Below are 23,686 nucleotides of genomic sequence, written 5' to 3'. Positions count from 1 at the left end.
TTGCGATGAAATTTAAACCGTATTGAAATAGAAATAGAGTTGCAATTGGTTTGTTTCGTTCAATTTTCAAACAAAACAAAATCAACTCTATTCCTTGCATTATAGGTTCAAATTTCTGTGGCAAATATTGGATTTTTCATTTGTATGGCTGGGCCTTGAGAGGTTAAGGTATTGATCGGATTCAGACTTCACCAGCATTACTTCTGTAGTATTTATTTAATATATTTAACATTTTAAATCAGGCAACAAGGCCCATATTACAAATACCTTACAGACTAACATATATATGCGTTTTTATAAACTTAAAAAACCAAACACTATTTAGGCTACAGAACGGCGTGGCTCTGTTAAATCGTTTGGTCTTGTACCGGATTCGGCAGTTTGCTGGTTTGGTATTGCGGTGTGACATTGCTGTTGACTGCATTGCTACCGCCAATGACAAAATTCCGGGCGGCGAAATTGGTTGAGACCTTTGATAGACTGATGAATGACGGTTTAGCTGGATGAATATGTATGAGACTAGGGGTTGCCATAACTATATGGACGTCGACCGGGACAATAGATTTTTTTATAATATGACGAATACCTAACCCAATCCATTCCTTAAAAAATCCTGGGACATGTTTTATGACTTTCACACCAGGACGTTTCTTATTCGCTGGGACACCGAGACACCGAACTTCAAACAGGGACAAGTGAGCACCATACTTACATATTCCACACAGTAGTGAGTAGTAAAATTTGTGTGATTCAGCACAGCTGTAAGCTAAGAGGGCCAGGAACACGTGGAACGAAAATAAGGCCTTTATACCTATCAGAGTGCGTAGCCAACATGCCAATCGTTTACGTTCCGTAGCGAACGAAACGCAACTGTCACTGTCGCACTATATGGAAGAGTGATACAGAGACACAATGCGTTTCTTTATCGTAGCGCAAACTATTGTCACATTTGCTAGGCGCCCAGCGAGACTTAGTAAGTGAGACGATGGAAAAATAATGACTATTTTACCTACAACTAAGACTATAGCTCGTAACTAAAAAGTAATTAAAAATATACATTTAACCAATACCAATTAACAATGAATTTCTTTAAATGTCCACTTCCCATCTCTCTAGCAATTACCGGCGCCCATTAAGGGAATACAGAAAATAGATAAAAAGATCAATCGTGGTCAAGATCAAGGCAGGCTCCCACGGCGTGTGCACCTGTGCGAGCTAGGGGTTTATGCTGTATGCGCTAAATGAGAGTGCCTCAATCTTCTTTTTATCATAATGGTGAGACTAAAGCTCACAGACTGTTGGTTAGGCTATCTTGAGAGAATGGATGAAGATTTGAATGTGAAAAGAGCATACTTGAACCACCTAGCAGGAGGACGTCCTATCGGGCGCCCCACGTATCGCTGGAGCGATATGGTGGAGGCGGATCTGCGTGAACTCTGAGTCAACAATTAGCGAGAAGTAGCGCAGGACCGAGAAAAGTGGCGCTGAATTGTATCCGAGGCCGTGTCTCATTTTGGGCCACTGAGCAAACTGAGTTAGTAAGTAATGTTCTTTTTGCTGATTTAATATGGGCGTGACCTTTATGGAGTTTGATACATCTCTACTATAATAAGCGTCATCCAAAGCACGTACGCATCTACCGATATGTTATAGTTATGGGTTAGCTTGATTACGTGCAGCAACCATATGACGAGCGCATAGAAGAGAGGAAGCAAGATAGTGACCGACTAGCTGAAAGAAAGAAGAGAAGAAAGATATTCAGCAGTGAAAAAATTATAAACAGAGAGAGAGAGTTTTAAGATTTAAAAAAGAGGTATCTTTTGAAAACGATTGAAACTGAAAATACTGGTATACACCATTTACTATACAGGACGATTGACTACATAAAAACTATTATGGGAAGAAAAGTATAAGCCAAGCACAAAGAGAGAAATTGATACACTAATAAAAGCTTTTAAACAGATACTGTTAATGACGGTGAATATAATAATGACTCTGGAGATCTTAGACATGAACAGTGTAGCAAATGCTTTCAAGATTAGAAAAAGTTTTGTTAAAAAAATTACGTTGTATACTGATACTGATACTTATACTGATACCCATACTTGGGGTAGCTTCAGTCCAGCCAGCAGATCCTGCAGCAAGGGCTACGAAGAAGAGATTACGTGCAGCAACCATATGACGAGCGCATAGAAGAGAGGAAGCAAGATAGTGACCGACTAGCTGAAAGAAAGAAGAGAAGAAAGATATTCAGCAGTGAAAAAATTATAAACAGCGAGAGAGAGTTTTAAGACCTAAAGAAGAGGTATCTTTTGAAAACGATTGAAACTGAAAATACTGGTATACACCATTTACTATACAGGACGATTGACTACATAAAAACTATTATGGGAAGAAAAGTATAAGCCAAGCACAAAGAGAGAAATTGATACACTAATAAAAGCTTTTAAACAGATACTGTTAATGACGGTGAATATAATAATGACTCTGGAGATCTTAGACATGAACAGTGTAGCAAATGCTTTCAAGATTAGAAAAAGTTTTGTTAAAAAAATTACGTTGTATACTGATACTGATTCTTATACTGATACTGATACTTGGGGTAGCTTCGGTCCAGCCAGCAGATCCTGCAGCAAGGGCTACGAAGAAGAGACTACGAGGAGGAGGCGATGTTGAGGCAAAATAGCACTGGGAGCCGGCACGACTCTGGTGATTCAGCCTAAGCGGCAGCGAGTCGGTGTACTATGTCAGCGTCACATCACACCGGCTAAGCCTCAGATGCTAAGTCAAACAAAGTACACGTGCAAATCAGCTCATTAAGCAGCAACCCCTGCTACCACGCCGTAGGCACCCAAAAATTACGTAGTATACTGCACAATTATCAATCGAACGTCCTATAGCCACGGCGCTCACCGGGTTTGCCAATACCGCAGAATTAACTGCAATTATAAGTACAGTACAAACTTAGCCCAGACTGGCCCTTCCACTCCGAGTAACGGTCCCGCCTCTCAGGGACGAGCAGCGGAAACTAACGGCGGGTGGTGCAAAACACAAGCGGATAGTAGTTTCAGCACAAAAAATTGGAATAAATAAATAAATATTATTAGGACAATTGTACACAGATCGGCCTAGTCCCACAGTAAGCTCAATAAGGCTTGTGTTGTGGGTACTAGACGACGATATATATAATATACACATGTATATAAATAGGTACTTGTAGCCGCCGTGCAGGTCAGGATCTCGACGACTCAAATAAAAAGCTTCGATTTGAAGTAAACTATTATAATTTTCCAAAGTTACTGGTTTACAAGGGTTCCTTGACTAACCGGTTAGATGTAGAAGTGGTGTGGTTATTGTATGGAGGCTGATGAAAAAGTGATTTGCATAATTTGAAAGTACAAAATGGTGGTTTAGATTTAGGTGCCTCTAATTGGCCGCGATACAGGGTATGTGGAGCGCTCCTATTGGTGCTTTAGAAAAAGCTTCCAAATACTAGCCGAGCCCGACGGCTGCGTTTAGCTACTGTATTAGGATTTTATACAAATAAAAGGTTGCGTTTGCAACAGTACTTTTAATATATATTTACAATATTTACAAAGGTTAGTACCTACAATTCAATTCAATTTTCGAAGAAACCTAATGTCACCTGGGGCGTAGTCCCCAGAACACTGGCCGCATTTCCCCACTGTATGGTTAAGCTCAGCTATTGGGCAAAATATTTATGACCCTCCTCGTAGGTACTTATATACATAGAAAACATCCATAGCTCAGGAACAAATATTTGTGATAAACATACAAATAAATGCCCTTACCAGTATTCGAACCCGGGACCTCCTGCTTCGTAGGCAGGGTCACTACCGACTAGGCTAGGAGGCCGTTAAATTTGGAATTCCGTGGAAGATATGATTGGAAATTATCCTGGATTAGGTAAAACTTTTCGTACCACATCCGTCCACGTAGGTAACTGTAACCTACGCCTGCCAAGGTATCACATTCGTGTTGCTGACCCTTTAGAATCAAAACAAGATCTTGTTTCAAGTTAAAGTTTTAGGTCCCATTACCATAAAGTTGATCCTGATTGTCCACAAATACGAGAGTACCTTTCATTTCATTTCATTTCATTTATTCAGTCACAATTTACATTGTATATGAATATAAATTATAATTAAAATTAAAAATAAAACTTAAATTATATCATGCAGCTATAACTATTATTTTACAAGACTTAATAATATTATTATATAATATTTACAGATATGGTATGTCAGAATAATTATTGAAATGTTAAGTATAATATAGGTTTAGTCAATAAAGATTATTATCATTAATAAAGTCCTGGACAGAATAATAGGACTTCCTTAAAAGAAACGCTTTAAGCCTTGCATTGAAAATACGATGATCTACTATAGATTTCAACTCGATTGGTAATTTATTAAATAATTGAATAGCCTGGACACAAGCAGCATGCTTCGGTATATTGAACTTGGCTATAATTTTATTAGGAATGTCTTTTCTTCTAGACAAGAGCCTGTTCTCTCTTTCGCTCTGGTTTTCAACCTGATGTAAATGTTTTATCAGATCAGAGAGCAGGACAAGAATATACAGGGACGGCACAGGCAAGATCTTAAGTTCGGTGAAGTGATCCACGCAAGAATCTCTTTGCGAGATTCTAACAATGGTACGAATAGCCCTTTTTTGCATCTTGAATGCAGAGTCCGCATTGTATTTATAACCATTGCCCCATAGTTTAATGCTGTACCTAAGCTTTGACTCTACTAGCGAATAATATACCATCTTCAAGTGTTTTATTGTCAGTTCGTCTCTCAAACTACGGAGCGCATAGCAAGCAGAACTCATCGAACTGTTTACATGATGCACTTCGTGTTTCCAGTTTAATTGTGAGTCTATATGGATACCCAAAAATTTAACCACATCTACTTGATTTATACTGACTCCATTTAACTTAACATCTAAAATATCCGACTGTCTCGTTGTCGCTGAAAATAGTATTGCGCTTGTCTTCTTGGTATTTAATGTCAAATTGTTTATTCCGAACCACGTATTGAAACCCATAAGAACCGCGTTTACTGCTTCATTGAGTTCAGTTATACTACTTGCCGAAATTACTGCATTTGTGTCGTCGGCGAAAACAACAACCTTTACACGCGGCATTTGCTTATTTATATAAGATATTAAATCGTTTATAAATGCAACAAAGAATAATGGACCCAAAATAGAACCTTGCGGTACTCCACGTCTTATGTCGATCATGTCCGATTTGTACACTTTCTCGGTGCCGCATTCAATAGCCGTAAGTTCGACAAACTGTTTCCTGTTAGTGAGATAGGATTCATACAGTTTTAAAACCTGTCCCCGAACTCCATAGTGCTCCAATTTATTTAAAAGTATTTTATGATCGACCGTGTCGAAAGCGGAGCTTAGGTCAAGGAACAGTCCAGCTACTTTATCTTTATTATTTATTGCGTGTACCACGTCTTCGATTAAGGCGTCCGTAGCTTCACGAGTGCCAACGCCTCTACGATACCCAAATTGTCTGTCTTGTAACGCATCACAGCGGTTGAGGTGATTTTGCAGGCGCGATTTCATAATTTTTTCTAGTATTTTAGACAGAGTTGGTAAATGTGATATGGGTCTGTAATTCTTTGGATCACTTTTTATTCCTTTTTTGTAGATTGGCAGCACTTTTGCTATCTTTAATTGTTCGGGGAAGCTACCTAATTCAAAACATTTATTGAATATCTCCGCAAGTGGCTCGGCCAGTAAGTCCACGTTGTCTTTTATAACTGTTATGGGAATTTCGTCATATCCAACAGAAGATTTGGGAGCCATTTCCTTTACCAGTTTCCAAACCTCATAGGGAGTTACTATGTCTAATTCCATGTTAGGTTCGATTCTTTTAGTGCAGTCTTTAAGCAAATCTACTGCCTGGAGAGAATCGTTGGCAATATAGAAGTTACTGTGGTCAAAACACTTCGAGAATATATCCACTTGTTCCTGTGGATCTACTATAACTTTGTCTGTGCGAAGTATTAAAGTTTCTCGTGTTTTTGTTCTTGTTTTATTTCTGTGTCTGTTCACAACTTTCCATATCGATTTACTCAAATTGTCAGCCTTAGCTATTTCTCTTTGAATCGCAAGCCTTTTCGCATTTCTAATTATTCGTTTGTAGATGGTAATGTACTTAGACCGATAACTTATTAGACTTTTGTCACAACTTGATTTGTCCACTGTATTCAAGAAACGCTTCATTTTGCTAGATGTCCTAATACCTTGAGATATCCACTGAAAATCTGAGTTGTGAGTACTTCGTTTCTTTCTCTTTTTAACAAAGCTGCTATTGTAGATTCCACCTATTTTGTCAAAAAATGTGTCAATTTCCATCCCACTCCACGTTTGCCTTTGCAACTGCTCTCTGAACATTTCTTTATTGGCATGGTTAAAAATTCTATTTTCAGTGTACACGTGAGCATTAGATTTACCTTTCAAATTTTCCAAGGCCAGATTACAAAATAAACCTGCATGTCCGTCGGCTAACGCGTTATGGTCTGTTATAACAGATCTTATACTAGCTGATGATAAATTGGATAATATATTGTCAATGCAAGACTCATGTAGATTTCTTTTGTAGGTTACATCGGTTACGAGCGGACTAAAGTTGTAAGATTTTAAGAGAGTTATAAATTCCGCCGATTTATTGTCACATTTTAGGAGATCTATGTTAAAATCGCCACATATTATACATTGCTTGTTGAAGAAATGTTCAAGCAGTTGCTCGAGTTTTTCCATGAACAGTTCTACGTTACTAGCTATTGGGTTGCGATAACAACAAATTATACAGAGACCCGTTTCGCAATCTTTTACACCGCACACTTCAAAATATTCTGGTTTATAGAGAGATTTACAAATCTTTAACTCTTCAATGTCCCTTTGTTTTTTTACTAAAATTAGACTACCTCCTCTTGTCTTGTTAGTACGAACGTTATAAGAAGCCATGGTATAAAGGGGCATGTTAAAGATGGATGCTGTATCCTTGTTGAGAAAATGCTCGGTGACGCAAATGTAATGAATTTCTTCTTTCCTGTTACTTAAATATACTTCTAAGTCATCTTTTTTATTATTTATACCACACAAGTTCTGGTGAAAAATATTTAAATTTACCTCATTTCCAGTAATTAAGGAGCCCAGAGTAATGGTGGATGACCTTGGAGAGTCTCGTCTAAAAAAGCGACGCCAGGGATTACATTTTGCGAAGATAATGTTCCCGTGTCTACCTTCGGCGATTCCACATCACATACAATTCCATGATTTAAATCTGGGACGTTAGAGATTCCATTTTGCGAACCTAAAGTGCTCGTGTTAGCCTGCGGTAATTCATCACAACTTACATAATCAAGTTTTATAACTGACACTTCAGAAATGTCATTGTTCGAGCATGATGTGCTCGTATGTGCCTTCGGCAATTCATGTTTCATAATTTCAAGGTTAGAGTCACAAGTCAATGAGGCATGTTTTAGATGAGTTACCGAAGCATACAGATCCCTTAAGATTTTGAAAAACCCCTTGTCATTTAATTCACCCGTGAACCTACAAAACATGTTATAAGAATATTGCAAGTTCCTATTTGTATCAAATAAGTAAGCATACTCATACATACAAATATCTTCATATAATACATGGTTGAATAATTCAATACGTCTATTAAATAAGTCACTATAAATTGAGTATCTAAAGTTACCTACTAACCTAACCTAACCTAAATTCTTACAGAAGACCCAAAAGACTTACATGTCAAACTTTGCTTGACAACTAATGAAAGGGCGGTTAAAAACGCAATGGTGTCGTATCATTGGATTATTCTAATCGGAATCAATGTGTGATTGCGATTATTTTCAATTGTACCATTAAACTCTTTTTATGTTTAAATCTTTTCTAAAAACCTTTGGAAAACTTCAGCATTAGAGTTGTTATCAATAGATTAGATATTACATGATTAAAATTTTGGGAACAAATAAAATTATTTTATGAAATATATTGTGTTTTGTTTTAGTTCATACTATATGATTGTTAGATAGTTTTTAGGGTTCTGTAGCCAAAGTAAAACCCTATTACTAAGACTACACTGTCCGTCTGTTCGTCTGTTCGTCTGTTCGTCTGTCCGTCTGTCCGTCTGTCCGTCTGTCCGTCTGTCCGTCTGTCCGTCTGTCCGTCTGTCCGTCTGTCCGTCTGTCCGTCTGTCTGTCACCAGGCTGTATCTCATGAACCGTGATAGCCAGACAGTTGAAATTTTCACAGATGATGTATTTCTGTTGCCGCTATAACAACTCGGTGGACGAGTCCGACTCGCACTTGTCCGGTTTTTTGTGCTAATTTAACAGGCGTCCTCTTATGACTTGAATGACCACATAGCAGGATAAAAACTAGATTTTGTCCAGTGGCATCATTAAGGCTTTCGAACGGATGTGTGGGCTTCTGCTAGCCTTTTTTGCTCCTAGGACGATTTTAATGCATCTCACTATTTTTTTAATATTTTTTAGCATCACGTACGGCCGTTATTAGCCTTATCCTGGCTTCAAGATAACGGCACATTTATTTTAATGCGACTCTGTATTGATATTGAACCATTTTTATAATTTATAATAAAAGGGATGAATGAGAAATTAAGACGAAAATGGTGGACCACCCATACAACCATTTCCAGTCGCCGTTACGACGCGGTGTTGACACATCTTGTGTCGACACCGTCTGTTTCGGTCACAATTCCAGTCGCAGAGTCGTCGCCGTGTCGACACAGTTACCAGAAATGGGGAAGGGTCGACACATGACACAAAGTGACATAAAGTGTGGTCGCCGTGTGCACACATTGTTTCGGGTTTGCGACTACTTTATGCCAAAATCATTCGTTCATTCGTTCATTTTGTTCCTGTCAAATGGAAACTGTCAGATGGAAAAATACTTAAATAAAAATAAGTGACATTATTACGCCATCTCTAAAACGGATTACAAGACGTAATTATATATTGTTTGCATTTATATTACAATATGACTTAAATTATTATGGGGAATTAAACTGCTCGAGTGATTTGATAAACTAAGTGTAATATAATCAACGCGCCACCACATTGTTTTAGTTTAGCCGGAAATGAAATTGTTTACTTCTCAGTGCCTGTGTTCATAACTATATTATTTGAAGCATTTTTAGTACTTCGATGCGTATACTATACTTAAATAACAGAAATAACGCTTTACATACTACGAAACTTGTTAATTATGATGTATAAATATGGTTTAAGGCTGAGAAATATTGCAGTCACAAAGTAGTTGCAATGTTTCGACTTTGTGTCGACTCTGTGTTGACACATGACACGCGCTGTCAAAAGTAATAACAAAGTTACTGGTATGTTACTGGATTTGCAAAATGGCTCCTTGTGTTGATTTGTTTTCAGATATTCTCAAAGTGTAAAAATGCCGTGGCCAGAGATGGGCATTAATCGATTAATCGATTAACTGTTTATTCGACTAATTAATGGAATAAAAAAAGTTAATTCTCAAATTTTAATCGCGATTAGTTTAGTCGACCTAACATAGATTGAAATTGAATTAATCTGAATATTAATCGAATAAATTATCGATTAAATCTCGATTGAAAGTTGACAGGGGGCCATTTTTGTACGTAAAAATAATAGAAATGTCTTGCATGCAGATGGTAGCAAAACACTTTGTCATAAAAGTCGAGATGGGTGTCGATATATAGGTTTTAGGGAGTGCCGATTTCGAAAATAATGACCATTTTGGAATCCGAAATGGCGGCCATGCACTGTGTCATAAAAGTCGTCATGGATGTCGTTTTATACGTTTTAGGGGGCCCCAATTTTGAAAATGATGACCATTTTGGAATCCAAAATGGCGGCCATACACTATGCCATAAAAGTCGTCATGGGTGTCGTTTTATAGGTTTTAGGGGGCGCAGATTTCGAAAATGATAACATTTTCAATTTAAAAATGGCGGCAATGCACTATGTCATAAAAGTCGTCATGGATATCGTTTTATAGGTTTTAGGGGGCGCAGATTTCGAAAATGATGACTATTTTGGATTCCAAGATGGCGGCCATGCACTATGTCATAAAAGTCGTCATGGATGTCGTTTTATAGGTTTTAGGGGGCGCAGATTTCGAAAATGATGACTATTTTGGATTCCACTTTTATGACAAAATACGTAGCCGCCATCTTGGATTATAAAATGATCATCGTTTTCGAATTCTGCACTCCCTAAAACCTATAAATCGACATCCGTGACGACGCAAGTTATCTTTATTTTCAGATCTAACAAATTGCTACAGAATACAAAGGACAAAAAAGAAGCGAGGAGGTAATGAAACAAGCAAAAATACAGATGATTCCTCGACGCAATTGGGTGATTCTTAAATTGTGTCCAGATTTTTTTTGTCATAAAAGTTTATATTTTTCACATATTACTCTCACAAGTTCCGTGACATTTCGACCTTGTAATTTTTTAAGTAAATGTTTTTGTTTATCTATGAGGATCTCACTAGAATAGTATAATCAAGGTATGTTTATATTTGATGAATGAAATAGTAACGCAAAAAAAATATATATTTGTGTCTTATATTCCTGCCGAAGACTTTTATTTTACCTTTTCCTTCTACACAAGTTTGGCCAAGCAATAAGAATTTAGGGCTCTCAATTTTATTTTGACTTCTACAACAGTAAAGCTACGAGGCCATGTTTTGGTATCGTTTTCGTATAAATTCGCAGTACCAAATTTAGTTAAGGTATCACATTGACACCATTCCGAAGTAAAAACATATAAACTTATTAAAATACTTTCTTTTAAACTCCTCTTCACGCTTAAACTGCTGAACAGTTTTAATTTAAATTTGGTACACATATATTTTGAGTCCCGAGACAGGACATAATAAGTTATCTCAAAAATCATCCTTTAAAGGTGTGAAATGAGGTGTAGGGGGGAATTCAGAATTGACTTCTTGAAGTTAATACTGTTTAAGTTTAGGTTTGAAGTCATGTTTTTTCATCATTTTTAACTAAATCAAAGATGTAGACCATCCCAAATTTCATATAAATCGGTTCAGCGGTTATTGATTTCCCGTGCAAATTTCCACGCCACTTTTCACACCTTCAAAAGATGATTTTGGTTATAAGATCTATCCTATGTCCTGTTCCGGGACGCAAACTATTTCTATACCAAATTTCAACGAAATCGGTTCAGCGGTTAAGCGTCAAGAAGAGTTTCAAAAAAACCGGCCAAGTGCGAGTCGGACTCGCGTATTAAGGGTTCTATACATTAAGTCCAACTCGCGCTTGACTGCACATTTCTAATAGGTTTTCCTGTCATCTATAGGTAAAGAACTATTTTGTGTATTCAGACGGACATACATACAGACGCACGAGTGATCCTATAAGGGTTCCGTTTTTTCCTTTTGAGGTACGGAACCCTAAAAAGATTTATTTTTATTTTGTGGAATGGTGTCAATGTGATATCTTAAATGGATTCAGCACCCCAGATTTATACGAAAACGATACCAAACACGGCCTAGCACCTTCACTGATATAGATATATCAAGATAAAATTGAGAGCCCTAAATAAACTTTCAAGAGCGGATATCTCAAAAACTATTCAACATATCGAAAAAATTGACTGAATAAACTTGTAACAAATTAAATTAACTTTCATTTTGTATAAGTGGCCATGTCGCTGAGATGCATAGTTTCCGAGATATAATCGAAAAAAAGGGAAAATGGGACCTTCAAAGCCCCCTCTCTCCCCCCCGCTCAAGGGCTACGGCCGGGGACTTTTGATATGTTCACCTCCTAACTTGTCAAACCGAGTTACGGAGTCAAAAATTGTGTTCCGAGCATTTCCATCTACAACTTTTGGAGCATTCGTTGCCTGACCTAAGTAGCTTATTGAATTTCTTTAAAAACTTTTCTGTACAAGGTTGACGGGTGTTGGGTGTTTATATGGTTTCGGTCGATTATTATCATTTGCATTGCCCATGATGACTTACTAGAATTACGAGCACACGAGACACTAATAGTAGTTTGACAAACCTTGGTTTTCAAGAGGTATTTTATATTGACATTTGCTGTCACAAATTTGCTGTCAGATTTAGTCGCAAACCGCACGCAAAGTGCACACAAATGTGTCGACACCTTGTTACGGAAAAGTGTAGACACGGCGACGACACTTTGTTTCGAAACAATTCTAGACACATTGTGTGGACTCTGTTACGACACATCTGACATTTAGTTACCACTTTGTGATTCTGCGACTGGAATGGTTATATGGGCAGTGCAATTCGCCTTTTCATACAAACGTAGTCCTCATATTCCTCTCTGGATATTTATTAACATTATTGAAAATATTTTCACACATTTTTTTTATACCACGTCGGTGGCAAACTAGCATACGGCCCGCCTGACGGTAAGCAGTCATCGTAGCCTATGGACGCCTGCAACTGTAGGTATATCAACCACAGCTATGTCCCTACGTTTGATATTTTTCGAATTCTTTATAGGTATTATAAGAGTTAGGAGCATTTAAAAAGTATGAAATCTGTTTATCGCTCCAAATTTTTACCTTATTTATTCAAAAAATCGGAAAAAGTCAAACGTAGGGGCATAACATAACTATGGCCTATATGTTTGTTGATGTTTTTATAACTCTGCTGTCACAGATAAAATGTGAATGTAATATTTATTGATACATTTGCAAGCTGGTTTCATAGACAATATGTTGCATGCATTTTAATAGAACAGATAAAATGAATATGCATACATTAATCGATAATGGTAGATTAAGTTGTAGTACGGTTATTAATTACCTAGTAGTGGACAATAGAAATATATAATATGACCCATAAATGATTTACAGTGTCATATTTTGCAATTATGTGTTATAAAATACTCGGCGTATATCCGCATTGTCTTATTAATTCACAAAAAAAATTAATCGTGGTACTGGTTCTTATTAATACCTACATAGTTGCAGTTGAAAATATGTTTGGTTATTGTGTAATTTTACTTACATAATCATTGCAGATGTAGTGCATAATCGTTTTTGATCATATTTTCTCGGCAATGTTCGTATTTGTCATACTACTTAGTCCAGTCACTGTCAGTACTTTTTTGTACCGAGACTGACTGAAATAGCAAGACACGTTCGTAAGCTTCCGTGAAAATACGATGGAAAATAATTAAGCACTAGATCTGTACCTATTTAATTTTAATTTAAAATAAAGTTTAAAATGGTTAAGCTTGATATTAAAAATGCGATGTTAGAAAAATATAATACTCTTTTTTTGTGCAGGTGCATTATACTTTGCAATTTGCATATATACATTTTAACCGCACATACGTAGAGAGTACGAGTTAATTGTGGAGTATTTTTAGATTTATTACCTACCTGTGTAATTTTAATCATCTGCGAGTTCGACTCACGCGTTAAATATTAGTTACAACATTTTATTTATTCCGAAAATAAAAATAAAACATCTCAAATCTGTCGTTAACAAGAAAACATTTAACGAAGCCCTTAAGTACAGATACCGCTGGGGTGACGAAGTCCTAAAATACCTGCCCGACTTTCTCTCTCTCTCTCCTCAATCGGTCCCTCATTGCAATCGTGACTCCGTTGCATTTCTATCGTTAACCTTTTCCATGGAGATTTCTTGGGAGTTTAATCGTAGTGGGTTCCCATGCATTACCTTCTACGTCGGGTTGTTTTGGGGGTATTTAGTCCCCATGGCCTCCGGAGCCTACATGGTTATTTCACCGCCGCCTAATACTGTTCGGCGTTGGCGTATTTTACGGCTGTCTTTTTTTTCCTGCTGGTGTTAGGTGTACGTCGAGCCAACCCTCCTCCTTTCGCAAACCGGGCTTGGGACCGTCTATGGCGGAGTTAAGTGTCCGACTTTGGAGTATCCTGTTGGGGTAAAGTGGCGCAGAGCGTTTTCTTGTGTCAGAGGCAAAAATCATTTTTGGGTCACTGATCCATTGAAGTAAGCAAGTGTTGTCCTCTGGGTCACGGTTGCCACTCGAGAACCTCTGCCCTAGTACCCTTCGTCTACGGAACTCTAAAACTAAACGCTTAAGAAACAATAGTAAGTGTTGTAATAGTACGCTGATAATTAAAAAAGCGTATGCAAATAAGCCAATCGGAGCATTACAAAAACTTTAATGACAGAGACAATCCTTAGCATGACCTATTAGTTAATGTTCAGCGGTGTTTTCCACACTTGGCTAATTAAAGTCATTAAATCTTACTGCATAATTAAAACCAGGATGAATTACCAACATTCTCATCTCCCCTTTTTCTAAATCTCATTTCGGTGCTTAACATCCCACCTTTGGATGACTTCGTTTTCTATGGAAAGCACCATGTCATCACCGATCAGTCGTCATAGAAAATCACATTTCGGACGCCTCAGCCCGGGCCCGGCCCCTTCTAGCTAGTGAGTCATCCTTTATGCTTTTTAGGCTGCAGCTTGCGGCTAATAGTAAAAAGCTTCCAATTACTTTGGCTATAAGTACAGTCCCCTACTACGCCGGGTGGTGTGAAACGTACTCCATCGTCCACACATAACTGGCAATCGTGAGCCACATAGCGAATAAACATTATAAAAACAACTACAAATACATACATGAGGCGTCATTAAAGAAAAAATGAACATCCGAGAATAACTTCTTGTTGAAATTCGCGTCAAGGCAATCAAACCACACGATTATTATCCTTCAATGTCAAATTTCTAAAAAAATTAAAAAACATTTTACGGAACTTTAGATCGCAAAATCAAAGTAATAATATAAAAAGTCAAGGGTTTGCCGAAATAAAACTGCATTGTTGTTTACCGGAGAATCTAAGTGATGTAATTAGTTTTATATCATCATTTATGCGCAGAAAACAGTAGGTATTATTTACATATCAGAAAAGTCGTTTATCCTTGCCATTGGGAAGTTAGATGATAAGATGTATGTATTTCGTAGGTATTATAGAAACACTAGATTCTGCCTGCGAATGCGATTGTGTAAAATGTACTTCCATATCTCACTTTTACATTCTTCCCCTCATTGCATCCCCTTAAGAGATGATTTCAAGGATAAAAACTATCCTATGTCCTTTCTCAGGACTTATTTCCATGCCGAAACATATAAAATTAGATGTTGTGTTTTATACAACGTGCTTCATGCAGTCGAGGGGGCGTGGATGGCAAGCGGAGGTCCTCCGCAATTCCTCGGTACTTCTGCGCGAACTATAATTTTATTAACTTGACCTCCATCTCGCGCTAACAATAACAAAGTATTGTGTTAATCACATGCAAAGTTGCCGTTTCCTTGCCATTGAAAAGCGGGAAAACTAGATACATTAGCTAATTCCTCTTTAGATTGTATGATTGTGGGACTATAAAGTAGATATTCTTATAGATATGTTTCTTGATCTAGATAAATATGGATGAGGTGTGTTGTGTGTTACTTATTGTCATTCTTAGCTACGTTTATAAATACTTTAATTTAATGTGTTGCCATCACGCAATTCCTGCTGCTGTGGATATAATACAATTGGCTTTACCCATACGTGATAATAGGGTATTATACTGTATTTAAAATAAATTATTTTACACCATGCATGAAATAAAGCACCAGTTAATTATTAGAAAAACACAAATAGCAGTTATTTTTAAACACAAGTTATATTTAATAAATCGGATAGAAATATAAAAAGTAGGTGAATTGACCGTGACGTCACGATGTAATGTTTCATACATAAATTCCATATTAGCAAATCGTTTTGACAATTCTAAAAAAGTAACTGATTTGACTAGTAGGAAAATGCCCTATTAACTATCTTGTGAGAAAAGGGCGGAGTCGTATGTAAAGGTTAAATATTATGGGGGCTAACACCGATCCTTGAGGTAATCTGTTGTTGACATTTATAGTTTGGCTGTCTTTGTCTTCCAATAATTCTTGAAGGGGTCTGTTAGTGAGGGCATCTTCAATTATTCTGTATATCCTGATACAGGGATGACCTTTAGTAGTTTGAACAGCAGTCCTTGGTGCCAAACGGTGTCATATGCTATGGTGAGATCTACGAAGGTTTTGAAAGACTTGAGATTTATAAGGGAAGATGGCATGGCACCCCATCGTGTAAAAGAACAGTAAAGTAAACTACAAATATTATTATCTTATTCATGTTATTACCCATGAGTAGCAATTCAAGCTACAATTGCGATATAACATTGTTTCCACTCGGCGACAGTGATAATTATTCGACAATTAAATTAAGTTCCACCATTCAAATGAATGCAAATTGTTGGGAATAAATACAAGTCAAGTTCGAGTTACAATTACATCGAACGTGTTCATTGTAAAGTAGTTTTACTTAGATTTTTAAGGTGTAAAAAATATAGAAACCTTGCCTAATATTTCATTAGATCGGGTACAGAAAAAGAAAACTACTTTTCAGGAGAGCCTAAGCTAATTTAAGTACCATTATTTTTTATAATGGACCAGATATGTTTTATATATTTGTCTATCTATCCCTTTGCCAAAAAGCCGCTACCATATAATTGAAGTTACGCTCTCATTTTAAAACAACGAGCTAAAACAATCTTGAAACTTGGCATAAACATTCAAATAACATACGACTATATCTGGTCTGGTAAAAATGTAATCTAAATAAAATAAAGCTTGTAGAAGTTTGGTTTTTAAAACCTTTATTTGGCCTATTTTCTTTGTATTAAAATTCATATTTTTCTAAATTTCTTCTATTTATGGCGTCGGTGGCCACTTTTGCAAAGTCTCGTTAGCGTGGCCGCCTCCTTGATGTTTGTCCATGTTTTGTTGTTATTGAGCCAGTTCATCCTCCTTCTACCCCTTCCCCGTTTTCCCTCTATTTTTCCTTCTAATATTAATTTTCAACAAATTATACTTTTCATATCTATGTAGAGGTCCAAAATATGCAATCTTTCTCCGCTTAACTGTGGCTAGTACTTCCTTTTTCTTCTTCATTAATCTAATTTTCTAATTTTACCTGAAACTGTTGTAACCCATTGCTGGCTCCTAAACCTTTCAGTATAATTTGTTTCGTCACCGCAATCAGATGCCCCGTCTAATGACTGTAAACGCTTCCTCCGCATCATTGTTGGAACTGCGCCGGTTATTCTACGAACCTTGAGGCTTGTAATGCATACATTAAGCCTTGATGAATAATTACGAGAATGAAAGAGGAAGACGGGGAAGTTTTTTTTTAATTCCGTGCAAGAAATTATGCGCAATCTCGATTGTTTTGTCTGATCATGATGTTGCTCGAACAAGAAGAACTATAGGTATTTTTTTATTATATAGTAAGCAAACTTGCTGGTGGCCTAGTGGTAAGAGCGTGCGACTTACATTCCGGAGGTCGCGGGTTCAAACCCCGGCTCGTAGTTTTTCGGAACCTATGTACGAAATATCATTTGATATTTGCCAGTCGCTTTTCGGTGAAGGAAAACATCGTGAGGAAACCGGACTAATCCCAATAAGGCCTAATTTCCCCTCTGGGTTGGAAGGTCAGATGGCAGTCGCTTTTGTAAAAACTAGTGCCTACGTCATATCATGGGATTAGTTGTCAAGCGGACCCCAGGCTCCCATGAGCCGTGGCAAAATGCCGGGATAACGTGAGGAAGAAGGATAGTACGGAAACTTGCAGATGAGTCGCCTGATGAGTCGCCTGTATACAAGAGACACTATTTTTTGCTTACTCCATTTTATGGCATACCACAATCACAATCTCATATTGTGCAACCGTTATCACAACAGGGCCATGGGAATGAACATAAACTTTACAAAATTACACATTTCAATTAGTTTTATTTGCAAAGCGTGATTCGTGGGAGTTCACATCAAAGCGAAATAGTAGAAATAAAAGTAAGGTCGAAGTGATAGCATCGCTGTAGAGACGAGTTAACCATGAGAATGTCAATTTCATCCATGTTCGATAGCGAAGGTGGACTGTATTTAACGAAAAAAGGGGCGAAAGTAAAGTGAAATTTAGGGCCGATGGAGCAAGAAAGTTGGGACAAGTCGAGATAAATAGTATGAAAGTTAAAACTAAAGTGTGTATATGTGTAGACGAAGTTACCTTTGATCCGGAGACTGTGGGAGCCAAATCGTTGGTCACCGTTGAAGACCGCTGGTGATGATTCTGACTTTCTGTCGCAAGCTAGAGGAAGCGTAAAATCGTTACCTGCAGTCGCCCAACTTAGACCTCTGATTTTCCCTTCCACGGATGAGTTCGGCTTCCTCCGGTACACAACACTGATACTAATGAATTAATGTCCTAAATGGTAGTAGTGCTTTGAATAAAGTGCGAAAATAAGCGAGAGCAACGAGAGTAGATGTGAACTGGTGGTAGGTTTTTGACACACTGGCTCTGTCAACTGTATGACAGAGCAACAGTTTATTTTTTTTAATGTTTGAACTTTAACTGTGACAAAGTGTTGCCACAGTGAACGCAACAACTATTCTAAAGGTACGAATGGCATAATTGAACATTCCGCCCACCAAAATACACTAGTATTTTGACTAGACGAAAACAAAGACGATAGAAGTAAACTTAGAAAAAATAATACTAAGACTATACAAAAATAGACGACACAATGGTAGCGCTCGAAGAGCGATTAAACGGGTAAGGGGCACAGCTTGACCACGGGTCGTTTGTACAGTCCGGTAGCTGTGCGCACCGTCACCACACGACAAATCCCGTCGGACCCGGGATGAGTGTCGACAATGCGACCCAGAGGCCACTTCATGGGCCCTGTCTGCTCGTTGACTACGAGCACGAGAGTACCGATTTGGACGTCGGTTTGTTTGTCGTGCCACTTCATTTGCTGCTGCAGAGTATGCATGTATTCTTTTGACCACTTGGTCCAAAAGTCTTGGTGCATTTTCTGCAGCAACTTCCACCGTTGAAGTGGGCCCAGCCGAACATCCGAGAGATCTTCCTCGGGTACGACAGATAAGGGCTCCGTCGTGAGAAAATGGCCCGGAGTGAGGGCCGATAAGTCATTAGGATCGGTACTAAGAGGAGTCAGGGGTCTTGAATTAAGAAGAGCCTCAACCTGAGTCAAGATTGTTAGGAACTCCTCGTACGTCAACCTCTGGCTACCGATGACTCGAGCTAAATGTGTTTTGACAGCCTTGATACCGGCCTCAGCGAGACCTGAGAAGTGAGGGCTGCCTGGCGGATTAAACTCGAATTGAATCTCGCTATGCGTAGCAGCATCTCCTACGAGACGTTGCAGAATATTGCTCGCACCGACAAAATTCTTCCCCTGGTCGGACACCAACCGATTACACCGACCACGACGCGCGACGAAGCGGCGAAGCGCGGCGAGAAACGCGTCTGAGGACAGCTCAGTGACGAGCTCCGTGTGTACAGCCTTCGTCGAGGTGCACACGAAAACGCAAATGTAACCCTTGTAGGTCTTGTTGCCTCGCCCGCGACCCAGAGCTATGTCAAAAGGCCCACCGAAGTCGACAGCAGCACTCAAGAACGCTTTGAGCTGGGCTACCCGATAAGACGGCAAGTCGCCCATGAACGGCGCAGGAGCACCGAGTGGTCGAACACGGAAGCATTTCATGCATTTTGACGTGACTGCGTGGATAGCTCGCTTTGGGGACAGTATCCAGAAATGCTGCGCCAGCAAATTATGAAGCGTTTGGACGCCTGGGTGCATGAAACGCTTATGGTACTCGTCGATCAAGAGGGAGGTAAGACGATCGTCGCGAGGTAGCAACAGGGGATGTTTAACATCGAATTCGAGAGAAGCTCGCGACAGGCGTCCGCCCACCCTCAAGAGACCCGCGTCATCGAGGAATGGAGACAATTTCTTAAATGCCTTCGGGAGAGAGCTCAAAAGATTGTTTTTCACTTTCTCGATCTCCGAAGCAAAGTGGTATTGTTGAACAGAACGCACGAGGAACATGAGCGCCTGTTTAATCTCCAGGGGTGTTAAAGGGCCGTCCAACAAGTTGTTGGGCGTCTTTCGATTTCTCACGTTGTGCACGAAACGAAGACAATAGGCGAGGACACGTTGGAGTGTCGTCAGTGCCGAGAACTTAGTCATAAGGTTGTCTGTCCACGTCTCCTGCACTGAGACAGTGAGGACTGTCACCTTACGCTCTTCATGTAGGACATCCACGTCGACTAACAACGTTGACTTAGGCCAGTCAGGCTTGTCCAGCACGAGCCAAGATGGACCCTTCCACCAGTTACTATGGTGGACCAGGTCGTCCGGCAAGAGCCCCCGCGACCCACAGTCGGCTGGGTTGTCGCCAGTCCTCACGTGTCGCCAACAATCGGGAGGAATAATTTCCTGAATGTGGCTCACGCGGTTAGCCACGAAAGTTTTCCACTTTGAAGGGCAAGACTTTATCCAAGTCAACGCAACGCTAGAGTCAGACCACGCCTGTACCTTATCGATTTTGTGGAGAGGCTCCAGAGCTGTTGCGACCGACTCCACCAGGTCTGCAAGCAGTACCGCGGCCAGCAACTCCAGACGCGGTATCGACAACTTACGCAGGGGTGCCACTCTCGATTTACCACAGACCAACTGGACGTACTGCGTTCCGTCCTCGCCTGTCGTTCGGACGTAAACCACCGCGCAAAACCCTCGCTCTGAGGCATCGCAGAACCCGTGAACTTCGAGCGAAACGAAGTCCTTGACCATACGACGCGGGACCGACACAGACTTCAGAGAGGGCAGCTGCGCTTTGTACTCTCGCCATTCGGATGCAAGGTTCTCTGGCGCGTCGTCGTCCCATGAGACACCTGAGACCCACAGCAGCTGCATGAGGTACTTCGCGAAGAACGTCACAGGTGAGAGCAGGCCCAGAGGGTCAAAGATCCGAGCAATCTCTGAGAGGATGGTACGTTTAGTGCACCGACGATCTTCGACAGCGACTTGAAAGGTGAAGTCGTCCGCCTGAGGTAACCACGAGAGGCCAAGAATTTTTAGAGAGATGTCCCCAATGGAGTTGAACTCCCGAAAGTCCTCAGAATACAAGTCTGAGGAGGGGACACCGTCGAAGAACTCCTGGTGGTTCGACGTCCACTTCCGCAAATGGAAACCGCCAGAAGCTAATATCGTCGACAACTCCGAACGAAGCTTCCGTGCTTGTTCGACAGAATGCGCTCCAGATACCACGTCGTCGACATAGATGTCGCGGTCTAAAACTGCTGAACCAGAAGGATATTCTTCCCTCGATTCCCTCGCCAACTGGGCAATGGTGCGGAGAGCTTGGTAAGGAGCGGACGAAACGCCGTAAGTAACGGTCAGCAGCCGATAGTCCCGGACAGGCTCATTGACAGACGGACGCCACAGGATACGCTGATATTCAGCATCTTCCGGGGACACTAAAATTTGTCTATACATTTGCTTGACGTCGGCCGTGAATACAACATTATGCCACCGAAAACGAAGGAGCAAGTGGAAAATGTTGTTTTGCAGCTTCTGGCCTGGCAGTAGCGCATCATTTAGCGAGATGCCTCGGCTGTCCTTGGCACTGGCGTCAAAAACGACCCGGAGAGGAGTACTGGTTGACGAGGGCCTCAATACTCCATGGTGGGGAATGTAGAAGAACTTCCCCACATCCACCCCCGGAGGGTCACACTCCTCAAGGTGGCGACAGCTTTCGTAGTCCTTCATAAAGGCTACATAGTTTCTATAGAAGTCGGAGTTACTCAGTAACTTCCGCTCCAGCGACGAAAATCTCTTGAGAGCGATGGCTCGAGAGCCCGAAAAGGTGGGTTTATTGGAATGGTCAGCGAAAGGTAGAGGAACGACAAATCTACCTTCTTCTGTGCGACGAAAGTTAGCGAGAAAATATTCTTCGCACAGCTGATCCTCCTTCGACAAAATGACGGTGTTCGGAGAGCTGACATCTTCCAACTCCCAAAACCTCTTAATAGAGTCGTCAATCGATAACCTGCCCACGACCAGTTGACAATTGTTACCACGGAACCGAGGACGACAAATGTCCGTAGCACAGTCGCCTGCGTCACCCATCAAAATCCACCCGAAAGTGGTGTTGAGGGCAGTCGCCTGGCCAGGGGCCCCATGGGTTAACCCAGGGCGCAACGAAGAAGCGAGAATGTTAACGTTCAGGAGCAACTCAACAGGTCCTGGAATGTGCCAATGAGGGTCAGCCAACTCTAATCCCCTGATATGGCGCCATGATGAGACATCAACATGATCCGTTGGCATTTCCGGACAAATTTTTGGCAACAAATAAGCCTCTACTGAAATAGCGGTATCAGAATTTCCAAGCCTGGATGAGACGGTACATGACAATGTGCCACCGGGCCTAGACACCACTTCACCAATACCAGTCACGGCATGCTTTCCATATTCTGCCCGGAGACCAAGCTTCTTTGCACATGCCTCGCTTACAAAATTGCAAGCACTGGCACAGTCGAGCAAAGCCCTTACCTCTACCAAGCCGCCATGGGCATTCTTCACCAAAACCTTGGCAGTTGCAAACAAAGAAGAGGCCGCAACATTACTTGCCACCATTACCAGCGGATTAGATGTGTCAGACGGATGCTTCGAGCTATTTACATCCACAGCCGGGGAGGCAGGCACATTTGCATTATTGAAATGTAACAGCGTATGGTGGGAGAAACGACACTGCTCACACCGCTGCTTTGACTTGCAGGACTTGACAGAATGAGACCCCGACAAACATAGAATACACAACTTATTTTCTTTTACACATTTAAACCGATCAGCGGGGTCATATTTTAGAAAAGTTGGACAAGATACATGGCTATGAGCCTGCTTACAGACTACACACGTTGGAGCAGTGACCACCAAGGCCATCTTTGGCTTACTAGAAGACTTACTACTACTAGGCTGAGGAGTACTAGCAACAAATCCTGTTGACCCTGCAGCATCTAGCGCCCGGTATCTTTTTTCAACAAAATCCTGCAATCTACTGAACTCCGGGATATCATCTGAGTTATGCTCTAATTCAAACTGCTCCTTCGTGCCCCTATCCAGCTTTGACCACAGTAATTGAATGAGTAAGAAATTCTTATCCGGCAAGTCGAAACCTTTCAAAATGGACAGATTTTCAGTGAAAACCCGATGAACCCGCTGTAAGTCACTAGCCCGGGATGCCTTCACAGGTTCACACTGAACAAGCTTGTCATAATAAGTTGTAGCAATTAATCTAATTTTATTATATTGCTTGTACAGCGCCTCATATGCTACCTTATAATTGTCATCGGTGACAGGATAATTTTTTATAAGGTCATATGCCTCATTCTGCACACTCGACAGTAAATAGTGTAATTTTTCAACAGGGGCAATGTCTGTTCGCTTATCTACTAAAGAATTGAACAACTGTATGAACGTTACCCAGTTTTAAATTTTCCCATCGAAAGCTTTAATTTGTAACTTCGGCAACTTCGGCAAGACCGGCTGCGGCGTCCCCGACACCCCGGAAGCCGCAGCAAAAGCCTGCTTCCTATTCTGCAAACGCGATCTCACTGCCCTAACCTTCGAGTCGAACATCGCGGTATGGGAACAAATCTCGCGGCGCTCGCTTCGCGGAGCAGTACTTAAAAGCTTTATTTGAGATTCATGA

This window comes from Cydia splendana, chromosome 4, assembly GCF_910591565.1.
Source record: "Cydia splendana chromosome 4, ilCydSple1.2, whole genome shotgun sequence".
In the NCBI taxonomy this organism is placed as follows: Eukaryota; Metazoa; Arthropoda; class Insecta; order Lepidoptera; family Tortricidae; genus Cydia; species Cydia splendana.
Note: the sequence above shows the minus strand (reverse complement) of the source record.